Below are 16,906 nucleotides of genomic sequence, written 5' to 3'. Positions count from 1 at the left end.
GAAATCGTGCTCCTGCGGCGCGGCGGGAGCGGGAGGCCCCATTAGCTAAAGTGGTACCTCAGGTTAAGAACAGTTTCAGATTAAGAATGGACCTCTGGAACGAATTAAGTTCCTAACCCAAGGTACCACTGTACAGTGGTACCTTGGGTTACATATGCTTCAGGTTACATACGCTTCAGGTTACAGACTCTGCTAACACAGAAATAGTGCTTCAGGTTAAGAACTTTACCTCAGGATGAGAACAGAAATTGCGGGCTGGTGGCGCTGCGGCAGCGGGAGGCCCCCTTAGCTAAAGTGGTACCTCAGGTTAAGAACAGTTTCTTGTTAAGAACGGACCTCTGGAACGAATTAAGTTCTTAACCCAAGGTACCACTCTATTTCCACAGCAACGTCGAGGGAAATGAAACTCGTGAAAATTCGCAAGCATTTGAATGTGAATCTCTCTTGAGTTACTTATTTCTGTATGCAGTCTTGGTCCTCCCTGTTATCCAACTTCTCCTGTGGCCTGGGACTGGGTGGTGGAAAGTGCAAGTCATACGCAATCTTGCCTAATGCATGGATTTATTTTTTCTCCAAAGCAGTTGTGAAAAGCTTGTATCCTCAGGAAGGGGGTTTTAAATAAAACTGCTACTATCATAATGCCATTGTACAAATCTACGGTGCAACAGCACTTGGAATGCTGTGTACGGGTCTGGTCACCTCCCCACAAATTGGATATTGTCAAGTTGGATCAAGAGGACAGAGCAACTTTTCAGCAAAGAAAAGTTGCCGCTTTCGGGACTTTTTAGTTTTCTCTAAGTAAGAGGTGACACACTAGAAGTTTTCAAAATTATGCACGGCATGCAGAATGGGTGTAGAGGATTCCTCCCACCCCACCCCCCTTCTCATAACACGAGAACTTGTACATCCTATGAATGTTGGAAAATTCAGGATAATAAAAGTACTTCATGCAGCGTATAGTCAGCGGAACTCACTGCCACAGGAGGCATGACTTTAAAAGGCAATTGGACAAATACTTGGAGGAGAAGGCTATCAATGACCATCATGGCTATGATCTACCTCTGCAGCTGAAGTCAGGAATGCCTCTGAATACCAGTTGCTTGAGAACACAGATGGGGAAGTGGTCCCACTTGCAGGTTCCCCAGAGTCATCAAGTTGGACCCTGTGAGAACAGGGACCATTGGCCTGATCTATCATGTTCCGATTCCCCTAAAATAATGCACTTGGGGGTATGTTATTTTCACCAATACATGCATTACCCAACACATCACCCTACCTAGTATATTAAATGTTGCGTACATTACTTAGCCAGAAATAGATTTTGGCATTCCAAATTTGGAGAAATAAGAATTTCAAAGAATGGCTGTGTTTCAGTTTTTGCATTGCGTTGGAAAGTGTGGAGTAGGCACGTTCAATACGATACGGTAATCTTTATTGTCATAGTCCCATACAGAACAACAAAATTGAAAAAATCTACATCAGACATTCAAAAACCAACAAGCCTGCTATCCCAGCTATCCCAGCCTGGTTAACCCCCTAGAAACTCGAATACCCCATAATTAAATACAATATACTCCCATAGAGACTACCTTAAAGGTAAAGGGACCCCTGACCATTAGGTCCAGTCGTGGCCGACTCTGGGGTTGCGGCGCTCATCTCGCTTTATTGGCTAAGGAAGCCGGTGTACAGTTTCTGGGTCATGTGGCCAGCATGACTAAGCCACTTCTGGCGAACCAGAGCAGCGCACGGAAACGCCTTTTACCTTCCCGCCAGAGCAGTACCTATTTATCTACTTGCACTTTGATGTGCTTTCGAACTGCTAGGTTGGCAGGAACAGGGACCGAGCAATGGGAGCTCACCCCGTCGCGGGGATTCGAACCGCCAACCTTCTGTTCAGCAAGCCCTAGGCTGTGTGGTTTACCCCACAGCGCCACCCGCGTCCCTTACTACCTTACACTGCATTTAAAACCAAATTCGCATTTGGAAAGAAATTGTTTCTCAGGCAGCTGGTCTTAGTCTTTATAACCCTGTACCTTCTTCCAGAAGGCAGAACCTGGAAGAGATCATTTCCGGGGCGCGCACTATCCTGCACTATCTCTGCAGCTTTCTTGTGACACCTAGAAGCACAGATTTGATCCAAGGTTGGAAGAGTGCACCCAGTTATTCTCTCTGCAATCTTTACAACCCTGGACAGCATTTTTTTTCCTCCTGACCGTGCAGCTCCCAAACCACACACATAGACCATAAGTTAATACACTCTCGACAGGACAATGGTAAAATGCTATCAACAGGTCCTTTGCGAGATTATTTTTCCAGAGGTTTCTCAGAAAATATAACCTCAGCTGTGCTCTCTTCATCAGGTCTTTACTTTTCTCCCCAGGTTAGATTCACCTTCAAATGCAGATGGGTTCAAATTCCTCCTCCCTCCGTACCCCAAAGACACAGGCATACTGATGCAAAGTCCTTTCACCTTTTAGAGGTGCCCACTGATAAGGCCAGGTTCCAGAACAAACTAGTAGGCTGGATCGACTGGTTGAACCAGGCAATCCCACCCTAAGGTCAATCGCTCATAGCCGAAGAGATAATTATCGGAACTAAATTTGGACACTGTAAGCGCCAATGCGGGTCGAGGACGCAGAAGAGTTGAGCGAAAGAGAGGTTATTGTTATTGAGGTCTATGAACCAATTCCTGCAAGATCTGATCTGTAGCCTACATGCAACAAGTTCCGGTGAAGAGCCTATACCAGCGGTGGGGAACCATTTTCCGCCTGAGGGCCACAATCCTTTCTAGGCAGATTTCCCAGGGCCACATGCCAGTGGTAGGCGGGGCCAGGGGCAAAAGTAGTAGTAGAAGAAGAAGAAGAGGAGGAGGAGTTTGGATTTGATATCCCACTTTATCGCTACCCTAAAGAGTCTCAATAAGGGACACGGGTGGCGCTGTGGGTTAAACCACAGAGCCTAGGACTTGCCGATCAGAAGGTCGGTGGTTCAAATCCCCGTGACGGGGTGAGCTCCCATTGTTCGGTCCCTGCTCCTGCCAACCTAGCAGTTCGAAAGCACCTCAAAGTGCAAGTAGATAAATAGGTACCGCTCCAGCGGGAAGGTAAACGGCGTTTCCGTGCTGTGCTCTGGTTTGCCAGAAGCGGCTTAGTCATGCTGGCCACATGACCCGGAAGCTGTGCGCCGGCTCCCTCAGCCAATAAAGCGAGATGAGTGCCGCAACCCCAGAGGTTCATGACTGGACCTAACGGTCAGGGGTCCCTTTACCTTTACCTTTAAGAAGTCTCAAAGCGGCTAACAATCTCCTTTCCCTTCCTCCCCCACAACAAACACTCTGTGAGGTGAGTGGGGTGGAGAGACTTCAGAGAAGTGTGACTAGCCCAAGGTCACCCAGCAGCTGCATGTGGAGAAGCGGAGACATGAACCCGGTTCACCAGATTATGAGTCTACCGCTCTTAACCTTTACACCACACTGGCTCTCAAAAGTAGGCTGAGAAGCAAATGTAAACGTTACCTTTGTACAGCAGGCTAGTTTCTACACCTAGTCTCACACCCCTTTCTATCCTCCATGCAAACAAGTGAGAGGCAGTATCAGAATCCAATGACACATTCCAGCCGGGGGGAAATGGGGCAGTTCTGAGGGCCAGATAGTCAGGCCTTGAGGGCCACATTCAGCCTCCATTCCTGAGGTTCTGCACTCTCAGTGTACACACATGTAGCAGCATACAGAGTAGATCTCATGATCCCATACACTCCAAAATTTCTCAAATGACAATAACGATGACCAATTCCATAATAATAATAATAATAATTGTATTATTTATACCCCGCCCATCTGACTGAGTCGCTCCAGCTACTCCGAGCGGCTTCCAACAGATATAAAAACAGAATAAAACATTAAATGTTTAAAAAACTTTCTATACAGGGCTGCCTTCAGATGTCTTCTAAAGGTTGCAGTTACTTGTCTCCTTGGCTTGAGGGTTGCATTACAGTGGTACCTTGGGTTACATACACTTCAGGTTACATACGCTTCAGGTTACAGACTCCGCTAACCCAGAAATAGTGCTTCAGGTTAAGAATTTTGCTTCAGGATGAGAACAGAAATCGTGCTGCAGCGGTGCGGCGGCAGCAGGAGGCCCCCATTAGCTAAAGTGGTGCTTCAGGTTAAGAACAGTTTCAGGTTAAGAACGGACCTCCAGAACGAATTAAGTACTTAACCCAAGGTACCACTGTACTCCATACCCTCCTGTATTTCTCTGGTGAAAATAGAGACGTCCTAAGGAAAAGCGGGACATTCTTGGATGAAATCAGAAACTGGGATGGCTTCTGTAAATCGGGGAATGTCCATGGAAAATAGGGACACTTGGCATAGCATGGGGGGTGGGGGGGCTGTGGGTCCGGGTGCAAATTTATGAGTTCCCCCCCCCAGGCACCGGCTTCTGTGGAGATCACCCGCCCCACCCAGTCACAAATGTCACAAGGCGCTGTAAAAAAACAACAACAATTACAATGAAAACAGCTAAGGAACAGGGACAAAACTAACAAGCCCACATTGGCTTGCATGCTCGTGGCTCTCATAGCCTTTTAAACTGGAAAACCCAAGCCCTGAACTTTCATTTGTGTAGATGAGGAGCACCTAATCCGTGGTCCTCCAGGTGCGCCTGGACTCCAGCTTCCATCATCCCAGACCTTTGGCTGTGCTGGCTGGGGATGATGGGAGTTCAGCAATATCTGGAGGGCCACAGGTCCCCCACTCCATGAAGCAAGGCCAGGCAACAGTCCCTCCGCCAGCTCATAATTTGGGAGCCTTCAGGGCATCACTGTGCTATGCTAAAAAGACATCGCCGCCTTAGGCTGGAAGCATTGCAGAAGTATATTGGCAGGGTAAGAGTTTGTCCTCATTTTGCAACCTGCATCGGATTCAGCCAGCTCAAAATGCAGAACACCAATTAGAAGCACAGCGAAGGTGAAACACCTGCTCTTTGCCTTCCTGTATCATCTCCCTAGCCCAGACAGCTTCCCAGAATCCCTTGCCTACGGCGAGATTGTTGGCAGAGTCAAATAAGAGAATTTCTGCCAAATCCGCAAGCTTCTTCTAGGTCTGTACAGTGGTACCTCGGGTTAAGTACTTGGAGGTCCGTACTTAACCTGAAACTGTTCTTAACCTGAAGCACCACTTTAGCTAGTGGGGTCTCCTGCTGCCACCACCGCGCCGCCAGAGCACGATTTCTGTTCTCATCCTGAAGCAAAGTTCTTAACCTGAAGCACTATTTCTGTGTTAGCGGAGTCTGTAACCTGAAGCGTATGTAACCTGAAGGATATGTAAGCCGAGGTACCACTGTATTTCTCTCTTGCCCACGCAGGCATTTCCAGGATGCCCCAAGCATGGAGGGGACAGGCTGGTGACCTGAAGACAGAAGGCACCCTTTCCCCTCATACGAGTTTTCGCTCAGGGCATGTCCCCCACCCTACTGCCCCAAAGACCACCAGACGACAGCCTCTTACCTCCTGTTCTCCTGCTTTTTGTATTCCCACTAGGACTTTAGTCCAGGAGACGCCTGCCTTCTCCAGTAGCTCTGTTCAGCCACATTCTCCCTCTTGAATTCCTTTCCTCTTTGCTTCCGCTGTAACCCTCACTAGACAACACAAACGCAGCATGTTTGGGTGAGGGAGGAGTAGGAAGCAGAGGCAGGCTCCCTTTCATGCCCTTGCCCTGGTTCTATGAAGGGGGCCTTGAGGTGAGGAGAGCTTGTTTGGCAAGTTCCACCCACGGAGGAGAGGGGCTGGAGGATTCCTGCAGAGAGAAACCACCACCACCACATGAGATTGGGTGACTTGGCTCCAGGGCAAGGTCAGAGAGCAACGGATATAGCAAACTTGCAGAAGCTCCGCAGGCTCAGACCTGATCAGTGCCTGAGTGGGAGATCAGCAAACACAACCTGGATTTCTGCTGTGGAATGGTGAGAGAGAGAAGTAAACTCTGGAAGACATGGGGACATCATACCAAGCCACAGTGGCGTAGCGTGGGTTGTCAGCACCCGGGGCAAGGCAAGTAATTTGCGCCCCCTAACCCGTGGATTTTAGTAGGGGCAGAGAGCTGTGAGTGCGAGTGCGCCCCCCCCCCCCGATGTTGCGCCCGGTGCAGACGGCCCCCCCTGCACCCCCCACGCTACGCCACTGCCAAGCCATATCCAGAGAACCACCATGCCTCCACAAATTCCTACTGCACCTTCTCTGACATTAGAAAGCTGACATTACAGTGATACCTTCGTTCTCAAACGCCTTGGTACTCAAACCACTTGGAACCCAAACACTGCAAACCCGGAAGTAAGTGTTCTGATTTGCAAACTTTTTCCGGAAGTTGAACATGCCCCATTTTGAGTGCCACACTTCTGTTTTGAGTGTTATGCTGTCAATTTTTGCTATTTATTTTGCATTTTTGAGACTCCTTTTGTTTTGTTTTCGTGACTGTGTGGAACCCAGTTCAGCTACTGATTGATTGATTGTGTGACTGCAGCACATTGTTTATTGCTTTCATTTTATGAATTAGTGGTCTCGTTAGATAGTAACATTCATGTTAAATTGCTGTTTCAGGGGTTGTTTTTAAAAGTCTGGAACAGATTAATCCATTTTGCATTACTTTCTTTTGTAAAGCACGCATTGGTTTTAGAATGCTTTGGTTTTGGAACGGACTTCCGCAACGGATTAAGTTTGAGAACCAAGGTGACACTGTATCCACCAAGTGAGATGATTGCTTCATCTAGCTCAACATCGTCTAAAGGAGGGGCAGTCAACCATGGTGCCTTCCAGATGTTGTTGGACTCCAACTCCCATCAGCCCCAGCCAACATGGCCAATGGGCAGGAGGAATTATGGGAATTGTAGTCCAGCAGCAACTTGGAGGGCCATAGGCTTTTCTGTCCCTGGCTGTGGGGCTGGCCCTTTCATTAGGCAAGCTGGGGCAATTGCCTCAGGCAGCAACTGCAGAGCTGTGGCCAATTTGTGCCCCTAGGCCTTGCTTGCCTCATGGTTTTGCCAGGCTGAGTGGTCTGTTAGGAATGGGGCAAAGCTTCACCAACTTCAGTTTGCCTTCAGTCCGCTGTGACCTGCCCATCTCCAGGGGGTGGCCCTGGCTGCCAGACTCCTCCTCTTTAGCCTCAGTATTATCCTTGTAGAACCCTCTTTCATTGGCTCTGGTACGCCCTACATTTGGGCCCCTGGCCTTCCCCCCTACGCCAGTGCCCTGTGGCACCAGCCACCACTGCCTGCCACTACTGCCAACTGCCCATCCCACCTGGCAAATCTTTTTGCCAGCCCCTCCACCTCCTGGATGGCTTGCTCTAGGAAAGACCAAGCAGTGTGTGTGTCTATGTGTCCCTTTTCAGGGTGAAGCACTCTGGGTCTGAGAGAGCCTGTGCCACCGCAGAAAGAAATTCAGAGGCAAAAATTTTAAAGTAAACTATCTGGTACAGACAGAACCAATGGTCAAAGATAGGGCCGGCAGCTACTGTGGTGGCCGCAGCTGCTCTTTGCCCAGTTGCTGAAAGCACATAGCAAATTGCCACTCGGTTGGCCATCTCTTGGAGGCCCCTGAGCCAAGCATTTCATTGGTTGCATGGAGTATCTAGCCTGAACCTAAGAACGTAAGAAGAGTCTGCTGGATCAGGCCCAGACTCTGGTTCTCACAGTGACCGACCAGTTGCCTGTGGGAAACCAGCAAGCAGGACTGGAGTACAAGGGTGCTCTCTTCTCCTGTGGTTTCCAGCAACTGGTCTTCAGAAACATTGCTGCCTCCATCTGTGGAGACAGAACATGGTCATCCTGTTGGGACACAGGTGGCACTGTGGTCTAAACCAGTGTTTCCCAAACTTTTTTGGGCAACGGCACACCTGTTTACTGAAAAAAAATCTCGCGGCACACCACCATTAAAGCCCCGCCCCGTGACGTCAGCGCGCAGCGTCACGCCGGGAGGGACGCACGAAAGTGAAAGTTTTTTCCCTCCCCCCTCAGTCCCTCGCTCGGAATTCAGCTCGTTTGGGGCATCGCTCCGGCTGCTCCCTCTCCCGCCGCGCAGGAGCGATGCCTCTCTCTGGCTCTCCCTCCGCGCAGGCTGAGGGAGGGAGGGAGGTGCGCGTGTGACCCGTCTCTGCTGGGAGACCAAACCCAGCGAGGCAGAGTCGCGCGGAGGCGCCCAGGCAGCGCTGCCGGCTGCGAGGAGGAGCGCCAGGCAGCAGCAGGAGGCGCGGCCTCTCCTCGCCGCCGCCGCCCCGCCTCTCGCCGCCCGACTCGCCCGCCTCCCTCCAGGCATCTCGCGGCACACGAGGCAACGTCTCACGGCACACTCGTGTGCCGCGGAACACCGGTTGGGAAACACTGGTCTAAACCACTGAGCCTTTTGGGCTTGCTAATCAGAAGGTCAGCGGTTCAAATCCCCGTGACAGAGTGAGCTCTGTGGACAAACGCCGGCTCCCTTGGCCTGAAAGCGAGATGAGCGCCGCAACCCCATAGTCGCCTTTGACTGGACTTAACCATCCAGGGGATCCTTCACCTTATATAGAGACGCGGGTGGCACTGTGGTGTAAACCACTGAGCCTCTTGGGCTTCCTGATTGGAAGGTCGGCGGTTCAAATCCCCGCTACGGAGTGAGCTCCCGTTGCTCTGTCTCAGCTCCTGCCAACTTAGCAGTTCAAAAGCACACCAGTGCTAGTAGATACATAGGTACCACTCTGGCAGGAAGGTAAACGGCGTTTCCATGCACTCTGGTTTCCGTCACGGTGTTCCGTTGCACCAGAAGCGGTTTGGTAATGCTGGCCACATGACCCGGAAAGCTGTCTGTGGACAAATGCCGGCTCCCTCGGCCTGAAAGCAAGGTGAGTGCCACCACTCCATGGTCACCTTTGACTGGACCATCCAGGAGTCCTTTACCTTTTTCTACCATCATGGATAATGGCCATCGACAGCCCTCGCCTCCATGAGGTAGTAGAGCCTTGCAAGAAGGTCCCAGGTTCAATTCCTGGCATCTCCCGGTAGGGCTGCGACTGCCCCCTTCTGAAACCCTGGAGAGCTGCTGCCAGTCAGTGTAAACAATAATGGCTAGATGTACCGAAGACAGCTTCCCACAATACCCACTTCAGCTTCTTTAGTTGGTACGTACTTTTCGATAAGAAGCATGCCAGCTGGATGTCAAAATCGCCTCTGGCCCAGAAGGCAGGTTTATTATTATTATTATTACTATTATTCAACGAGTGATGTAAATATAAGGCATGGTTGCTAAAGTAGGGAGCAGGGTGCACCCCTCAACAGATTTGCCTCCCACCCATCCCTGCCTGCTCCTTTCTCGCGCCCACCCACGCTCTCTCCTTTCCCATCAATCACCCATCTTCTTGTGTCGCTAATTAGCTTCCTCGCTGCCCACACACAGGCCCCAGAGAGTTCCCCTTGCCTGCCCTTCCAGGAGCTAATGAGGCTCTCTAATGAACCGCCCTTCACAGACTGGCGTGTATCACCAGCCCCAGTGGGCCTGGAGTTAACCCTTTGCTCGCCGGGGCCGGTGGTCAGGAGGACCGACACACGTCAGAACGGCTCGTCTGTGCATTCACGGGGGCAGCGGCAGGAGAAATAGACTTGCCAGGTTATTATTATTATTATTATTATTTCCCCCCTGGCAGGAATTTAACAGGAGCTCAGAGGTAAAGCCTGTATGCTGTATAACGAAAAGTCTCAAGTTCAGCCTCTGGCTTCTGATTCTTTATTGGCTTGCTATATGATTGCATGCTATTTCTTGGTACTTTTCCTCCAAGGAGCTCAGGAAGGCTTATCCAAAGTGTGGACTAAGGCAGGGGTGAGGAACCTGTTTGAGCCACATTCCCTTCTTCCAGGGGCCACGCGGATGGCATCAGAGATAAAATCAGGTGGGGCATGGACCACAAGCATTACCTTTGTACAGTAGGCTAGTTCATACGCAAACACACACAAGCCTGACTCTAGTTACAGATGGGTAGCCGTGTTGGTCTGCCATAGTCAAAATAAAAAAAATTCCTTCCAGTAGCACCTTAAAGACCAACTAAGTTAGTTCTTGGTATGAGCTTTCGTGTGCATGCACACTTCTTCAGATGCACTGAAACAGAAGTTGCCAGATCCTTCTATATAGTGAGAAGGTGGGGAGGGGTATTACTCAGAAGGGTGGTGGGAATGGGAGATTGGCAGATAGCTGAGATGAGCCTGTTGACGACTCTTAACGACTGTAATAGGTCTTACAGGAAAAGGCAAGGGGTGAGAAGGTGAGAAATGGCTTAGTCATGTATAATGAGATAAGAATCCAATGTCTCTGTTCAGACCAGGTCTCTCCATGGTTTTAAGTTTGGTAATGAGTTGCAATTCAGCAGCTTCTCTTTCCAGTCTATTTCTGAAATTCCTTTGTAGTAAAACAGCTACTTTGAGCCTGACTCTGTCCTCCATCCAGGCAAGTAAGAGGCATAATCAGGATTCAATGGCACATTCCAGCCAGGCAAAAATGCCCATGATGCAAAAGGCCCGTCAGGGGTGTAGCGGGGGAGCAGGTGTGCAGTGCGTGATGAGTCCTGAGGACCAGATCAAAAGGCTTGGAGGGCCCCCAGGTCTGAGTTTTAGACGCCTTAAAGGTAAAGGTAAAGGGACCCCTGACCACTAGGTCCAGTCGTGGCCGACTCTGGGGTTGCGGCGCTCATCTCGCTTTATTGGCCAAGGGAGCCGGCGTACAGCTTCTGGGTCATGTGGCCAGCATGACTAAGCTGCTTCTGGCGAACCAGAGCAGCGCACGGAAACGCCGTTTACCTTCCCGCTGGAGCCATACCTATTTATCTACTTGCACTTTGATGTGCTTTCGAACTGCTAGGTGGGCAGGAGCAGGGACCGAGCAATGGGAGCTCACCCCGTTGTGGGGATTCGAACCGCTGACCTTCTGATCGGCAAGCCCTAGGCTCTGTGGGTTAACCCACAGCACCACCCGCGTCCCTTTAGAGGCCTTAGCTTTGCTAAATGTAAGTGGGGAAATACAGCTCTGCCATCCACTGCATGCTGTCAACTATCCTGTGATAGGTTTTAGGCTGAGAGGAAGAAAACAGCTGGTTCAAGGTCACTTACTGAAGTTCACCCCAAGATCTGGAAGAGCACAGCTCTTCTGCCTGAGATTGTGTAGAGCTTCTGACAATCAGAGTAGGCAACATTAGTCTAGCCAATGTCTAGCCAATTAGTCTAGTCTAGCCATTAGTCTAGACTCTATGCATCTTGGACAGTCTACCCCCTTCAAATATTTTATTCATTTTGGCACCCCTGCCTGACAGGTGAAGGGAGAGATCAACAGGTGCAGAGTTTCTGCGGGATACCACCGAAGTGAACCATACCCGTTGAATTTCTGCCTGTGATCCAGTGTGTGCCCTCCCTTTCAGGAGCGAGGGGAGGATGCCAGCCGGGCAGTGTGGAATTTGTGGGCTGAGATTCACTGGCCAACACAGAAGCGTTCCCCGCCGCCCCCTGCTTGCATCACAGGAAAGCCTTCGCCAGAAGATAAGGCCTCTCCCATTCACTTGGCTCTGGCGTGGACGGCCAGGGCTGTATAGACCAAAGGCTCCACACTTCCTTCCTGTAGCCCAGCCCAAGGCAAGCTGCAGGCTGACCCAGCGCCTGGGCTGAGGAATTGAGACAATGAAGGCTTTCCTGTCTGAAGAGCCAAATCGCAGGGGGTGGGGCAGCCTGAAATGACCAAGAAGAAAAGTGGACCCCCAGCAAGGACCAAGACAGGAGATTTGCACAAGTGCACTTCTGATTTCTTCCCGCCTGTTCTTCAGGTCTTTGAAAGATGTTGGGGAAGAGCCCTGGAAGGAGTGGAGGAAGAACTGCCTATTTATTTATTTTTTACATTAAAGCCTACATTTTTCTTCTGTGGAGCTGAAGGCAGCACACGTGGTCCCCTGCCTCCTCATTTAATCCCCGCCGCAAGCTTGTGAGGTAGGTTAGGCTGAGAACGAGTGACTGGCTCGAGGTCTCCACAGCCAAGCAGGGATTCGAACCCTCGCCTCCCACATACTAGTCACACACACACACACACACACACACACACACACACACACACACAGCTTTAAACAAATACAGGTAAATGTAAACAACCAAAATTACAAAAGAAAAATCCTGAATAATAATAATGGAAAAGGCGAAAAAGCTCCCAAAAAAATCAAAGTACATGGCATAGAACATAAGCCATTATGGGGAAGAAAAAAGGAAAAGGAAAGAAGAAGAAGGAAAAAGAAAGAAAGAAAGAAAGAAAGAAAGAAAGAAAGAAAGAAAGAAAGAAAGAGAGAGAAAAAGGGGGAAATGAGTCAAACCACAAGAAGGTTCGTCTATTGTGCGCTTCCGTTAAGGTCACAACAGATCATTATTCTTATCAATTCTTTCTATCTGCATTCCATAGAATCCCTCATCTTGGTATCAGGGAACATTTCCCTATGCTGTATCATTCTAAACATAACCAGGTCTTTATTGATGAACACTTATCCCCTAGATAATTATTGAAACATTCCCATTCTTCTTTCACCATCTTTTTAGGTTTATCTCTTATTGCATCTGGCAGCCTCGCAAGCTCCAAGTACTCACACAGTTTGACTACCCATTCATCTTTAGTTGGTGTATATTTATCTGTCCAGTGTTTTGCCACTATAACCCTTGCTGCTGACGTCGCATACATAAATAACCTGGTTTTGTTAACAAAAACAAAACTAGTCTGACACTCTAACCACTACACCACACTGCCTCTCACAGTGGATGCCAGTGTGGTGTTGTGGTTTTGAGTGCTGGGACTGGAAGACCAGGGTTCACATTTCCCGCTGAAGCTCACTGGCGAAATTCGTCCCTGGGTGACATCTGGCTAATTGCAATCTCTCAGCCCAATCTACCTCACAAGGTTGCTGTGACGATTAGAAAAAGTGGAGGGAAAGCTCCTTGGAAGAAAAGTGGGGTACAAATGTCTTAGCAGCAGAAGCTGGTGCTCATTGGGGCTGGCAGCGAAGGCAGGGAGACCGGCAGTAAAGTGTCAACAGCAGTGACAAGCAGAGCACAACCCCTGACTGCTCAGGTGGTGGGCAGGGGAGGGCTGGTTGGGGGTAAAATGCCCTAATGGATCAACCATCATCATCATTGAGATCATGGATAGGCAAAGAAAGACCCAGGGACCAGATCTGGCCCAACTGTCTTCTAAATCCGGCCCACAGGCTGTCCGGGAATCCAGTGGCGTAGCGTAGGGGGTGCAGGGGGGGCTGGCCGCACCGGCCGCAACATCTGGGGGTTAGGGTTAGGGGGCGCAAATCCACGGGTTAGGGGGCGCAAATTACTTGCCTTGCCCCGGGTGCTGACAACCCACGCTACGCCACTGTTTGAATCAGCATGTTTTTACATGAGTAGAATGTGTGCTTTTATTTAAAATGCATCTCTGGGTTATTTTTGGGGCATAGAAATTCATTCATTTGTTTTATTTATTTTTTCCAAAATATAGTCCGGCCCCTGACAAGGTCTGAGGGACAGTGGACCAGCCCCCTGCTGCAAAAGTTTGCTGACCCCTGATCGAGATCATATGTACACTCAGATCCAGCACCCACCCTCTCTGAAAGTCTGCTCCTTGCAAAGGATGGGAAGGGTGATTTTTTTTCTGCCCCAGATCATTGCTTATCAAAGGCAGGTGCAGCAGGCTGAAGCTGTTCCCTTCTAGTCAAGTCTGGTCCAGGACACTTTTTTGCTGCCTGAAGCAAAAGGCAAGACTCTATCCTCTCCGCCCACTGACTTTCCACATAGGGAAGCTGACCAGATTGGCAAGTTTTATTTTAACACCTAAGGTTGTCTTTGGACATGGGTGGCGCTGTGGGTTAAACCACAGAGCCTAGGATTTGCCGATCAGAAGGTGGGTGATTCGAATCCCCGCGACGGGGTGAGCTCCGGTTGTTTGGTCCCTGCTCCTGCCAACCTAGCAGTTCGAAAGCATGTCAAAGTGCAAGCAGATAAATAGGTACCACTCTGGCGGGAAGGTAAATGGCGTTTCTATGCTATGCTTTGGTTCGCCAGAAGTGGCTTAGTCATGCTGGCCACATGACCTGGAAGTTGTACGCTGGCTCCCTCGGCCAATAAAGCGAGATGAGCACCGCAACCCCAGAGTCGGCCACGACTGGACCTAATGGTCAGGGGTCCCTTTACCTTTACCTTTAAGGTTGTCTTACTAGCAATGATGGTTTGTGGAAGCTTGAATTCTCCAACACAAGTTTCTTTTATTAACTGACAGAGCTGTGCTTGCAACAAACTAAACTCTGCTCCTGCAAAGTGTCGCGAAAAGGGAAGGGAAGGAAAACCCAGTCGCTCTCTTTTTTCACAATAATGGGAGTTACAGAAAAATACGGCCGCTCCCGTCTCTTTCCCAAACTATTTTCCATAAAGGTACAACACACCATTTCAATAAGTTGCAGTCGAAACTCACTTCCACACAGTGGCGTAGCGTGGGGGGTGCAGGGGGGGCCAGCCGCACCGGGCGCAACATCTGGGGGTTAGGGTTAGGGGGCGCAAATCCATGGGTTAGGGGCGCAAATCCATGGGTTAGGGGGCGCAAATTACTTGCCTTGCCCCGGGTGCTGACAACCCACGCTACGCCACTGCTTCCACACTATCCATTTAAATTGTTCTTGTACCGTTTTAATAGTCACAGAGAATTCTGGGAACTGTCGCTTGTTGTGGGTGCTGGGAATTGTAGCTCTGGTAGCTCAGCACCCTTAACAAACTACAATTCCCAATCATTTCCCCCTGCTCATGAGAATTTCACAATTCTTTTTTCTTTCTCCTATGGTAGTTTTCAAATGAGTCTGTTTTCTCATTAATTGGTGGGAAAATTGGTGACGGGAACATGGGATAATTTTCAGCGCAGCAACACCTGCAGCATCTACGGCCTGAGGCAGCTTCCTCAGTCTGTCCAATGGTAGGACTGGCGCTGCTTTTGATAGATCTTCCTCACAGTGTGGTGTAGTGGTTATGAGTGGTAGTCACATAATCTGGGGAACCGGGTTCGTGTCTCCGCTCCTCCACATGCAGCTGCTGGGTGACCTTGGGCCAGTCACACTTCTGTGAAGTCTCTCAGCCCCACTCACCTCACAGGGTGTTTGTTGTGGGGGAGGAAGGGAAAGGAGAATGTTAGCCGCTTTGAGACTCCTTAAAGGGAGTGAAAGGCGGGATATCAAATCCAAACTCTTCTTCTTCTTCTTCTTACAGCGAGTTTTAACAGGGCAAGGAGGAAGCTGACAAGCAGTTCTACCTTCTGGACTGATTGTAAGGAAGATGGCAGGCCAGTGGGGATTGGCTGACAGCAGATTTTGGTTGGACGGTGGGCAGTGCCCCATTTGCCCTCATAGAGCAGCCTTCCCTTTTTGCAGGTGTTCATACATGTGTGTCACAATGATAGCTGAAGGAGGAGCTACTGTATATTGCAGCTACCAGTACATGCAGGTGAGTATATTCACATCAGGGACTGACAGAATTGTAGAGTTGGAATGGACCAACTTTTCCACACACCATTGTGGGCATGTGCGCAAGTATTTGTTTACCTATGTGCACAACCTCACAAGAAAGGTTCTTTTTCGCAAGTACCTTCATTTGTACACACCTAGGCTGAAGGGTGAATTCAGTTTTAAATTATCATTTGGCACCCAAACTAGTTTGCGAAAAAACGGATACCAGGATACATCTGGTTCGGGGTTGGTGCCAAGTGTACAGCCTACCGATGGCAATGAACGAATCTTAAACTGGTGTCCACATAACCAAAGCTTCACTCAAGTTAGCGAAACAGGGGAGGTGTGCATAGGACTGCATTACAATGGTGCCCCGCAAAACGAATGCCTCGCAAGACAAAAAACTCGCTAGACGAAAGGGTTTTGTATTTTTTGAGCTGCTTCGCAAGACGAATTTCCCTATGGGCTTGCTTCGCAAAACGAAAACGTCTTGCAAGTTTGTTTCCTTTTTCTTAAAACCGTTACAGTAATACAGGCTGCATTGCTTGAAGAGGTGCAGTTGTGACTTGACTTCGAGGAGCAACTCATAGCATGCAGTGTGGTAGCCTTTTTTGAGGTTTTTGAAGACTTTGGTGATTTTTGAAGCTTTTCCAAAACTTCTTTTGCAGCCATTTGGTAAGTTAAACTTTTAAAACTTTTTTGGGCGTTTTGGATTTTGGTTTGGGGTGTTTGGAATTCAAGGACTTGGTGTTGGGGAGGGGTTTGCAAGAATCTGGAAGCTTGTGTGGTTTTTTCCCCTAAATTTTTATGATTTTCTGTGACCATTGGGCCACTCTGCTGTTTTTTTTAAAAAAAATTGGATTTGAATTTCTGTGTGGTGGGTGGCTGGGGGAACAGTTGAGGAGGGGGTTCTTCAGCAAGAAGCAAAGAGTGGAAGAGGAACCTTCTTTGAGTTGTCCCCCAGAGTCTTAGAAAATGTACTGTACACTTTGTTGATTTTTAAAATGTTCTTCTGTCATGCTTAGAAACTTAATTTATTGTTCCTTCAGTTTTTGAAATGCTCTTTACAGTATGTGTGACTTTAAAGAGCACTTAATAAACTATTGTTGTACCAAATTTGGCTTTGTTTGGACTTCTTTTGACCATAGGAACGCATTAATTGAATTTCAATGCATTCCTATGGGATTTCGTGCTTCGCAAGACGAAAAATTCGCTAGACGAAAAAACTCGCGGAACAAATTAATTTCGTCTTGTGAGGCACCACTGTATACATAAAAGCACTTGTTTCACAGTGCAGGGCTTTTACATACTTCTGCAAATCTATATTCGTTTAATTAATTTTTTTAAAAAAAGCAGATTTTTAATTTTTTTTAAGCTGAGGTTTACTCAGGACCCACC

At 49.0% G+C, this 16,906-nt stretch overlaps 1 protein-coding gene across 1 annotated transcript in view; it reads right to left on the bottom strand.

Annotated features, from left to right (window-relative positions):
- ADCY4 (adenylate cyclase 4) overlaps positions 1–5,683 on the bottom strand; it is a 76,692-nt gene extending 71,009 nt beyond the window's left edge. Inside the window, exon 1 of the mRNA XM_081167755.1 lies at positions 5,506–5,683. The gene's annotated coding sequence lies outside the window, so the exon portion shown is untranslated. The remainder of the gene's footprint in view (positions 1–5,505) is intronic.
- Between the last annotated feature and the right edge of the window lie 11,223 nt (positions 5,684–16,906).

Source organism: Podarcis bocagei (genome assembly GCF_964188305.1).
Source record: "Podarcis bocagei genome assembly, chromosome: 13".
In the NCBI taxonomy this organism is placed as follows: domain Eukaryota; kingdom Metazoa; phylum Chordata; class Lepidosauria; order Squamata; family Lacertidae; genus Podarcis; species Podarcis bocagei.
This window is presented reverse-complemented; position numbering and strand designations above follow the sequence as displayed.